Consider the following 1,488-nt stretch of genomic DNA (forward strand, 5'->3'; position numbering starts at 1 on the left):
ATCGATATCGTTGTCGGCTCGTCGGTTTGCGGGTAGATTTGGAAAATTTTCGCATATGCTCGAATTGGCAACTACGCGGTTGCCCAGATTGGCCCCGGGGCAAGTTGCAGCCAGCGCTTGACACGTGAAGCCCCGCGATCCCCTGTGCATTCGTTGGCCCACGTTACAGCTTGCCTTGCATTATTGGTGCGTACTCCACCCTGCAACGGCAGCGGCGACGGTGATTTTATATTTATAGACATGTGCGACGTGCTTCACGCACTCACCTGCAGCACCTTAATGCGACACTTAGAGCGCTATAGCTTGCCAGAAAGACCGATACCATACCACATCGATGGCGGCGGGCGGCGTGTGGGTGTTCCGGAAGGACGGGGTGATGGAGCTGGCGCAGGAGGCGTCGAGCAGGAAGGCGCTGGTGTACTTGCCGGCGAACGAGACGATGCGGTCCCTGCCGGCTCTGGAGCGGCGGCTGGGGTCGTTGGGATGGGAGCGCTACTATGAGGACCGCGCCCTCGTGCAGCTTCACCGCCGCGACGGTAGCCTCGACCTCATCTCGCTCCCGCGAGACTTTTCGCAGTTCCGCTCCATCCACATGTACGATGTCGTCGTCAAGAACCGAGGCCACTTCAAGGTCATCGGCCGCTAAACGGTAAACATGCGTCTACCTACGTACGAGCGTACCTACTTTTCCTGGCCAGTCAAGCTTGCTAGCTGTGTCGATATGTGTGTTGAATGTATGTGTGATCGATACGATCGTTGTGTGCCAATGTAGGCCTTCTCTTGTACTGTACTATACGATGTATGGCTTGTACTGTGCTATACGAAGCGTTTCTGTTTTCGTACGCCTCTCAGGTAAGAGTACCTGAGTTTCTCTAGTACTACTAGCATGAGCTACTCCCGTTGATTGGAGCTCGGTTGTGTTTGTTATAAAATTTTCTGCGTGGTTGTGTTTTTTAATGAAAGCTCCCTATTTTTAACTTTCGGCTAAAAATTAACTCTAATGGGGCTGTGTCAAGAGATAGAGACAAGGGAGGAGCTGGAGCAGTTATTCGAGACCATGTTGGGGCGTTTAGAGCTGGTTTTTGCCATGTGTTCCGTGGAATTGTGGACCCACAATCGGTGGAAATCTTGGCATGCAAACGGGGTCTTCAAGTGGCACAAGAAATCAACACTGATAAGGTCCATGTTGAGCTTGACTCACAAAGTGTTGTAAACATGTTGCAGAATCAACACAAGAAGATGTCCAGTGCAGAGCCATGGATACACGAAATCAAAACGATACTTGCATCTCTTTCCAATTTTAGAGTCTCTTGGGTTCGCCGTTCCTCTAATGTTGCCGCGCAAAGTTAGCTAGAGTTGCTGTGTGTGATAAACTCTGTAAGGTTTGGTTGGGGACTACCCCAGATTGTATGCTTGATGTAATCTCGGATGAGATTTCGAACGCATTTGATTAAATAAAGCGGCAACGTTGACCCTCAAAAAAAATTG

General features: G+C 50.5%; 1 pseudogene; it reads left to right on the forward strand.

Moving 5' to 3' along the window:
• The first annotated feature begins 311 nt into the window (after positions 1-311).
• On the forward strand, positions 312-830 carry LOC125506413 (flowering-promoting factor 1-like protein 5 pseudogene; annotated as a pseudogene).
• The last annotated feature ends 658 nt before the right edge of the window (positions 831-1,488 follow it).

This window comes from Triticum urartu, chromosome 5A (assembly GCF_056163025.1).
Source record: "Triticum urartu cultivar PI428250 chromosome 5A, HENAU_Tu73, whole genome shotgun sequence".
In the NCBI taxonomy this organism is placed as follows: domain Eukaryota; kingdom Viridiplantae; phylum Streptophyta; class Magnoliopsida; order Poales; family Poaceae; genus Triticum; species Triticum urartu.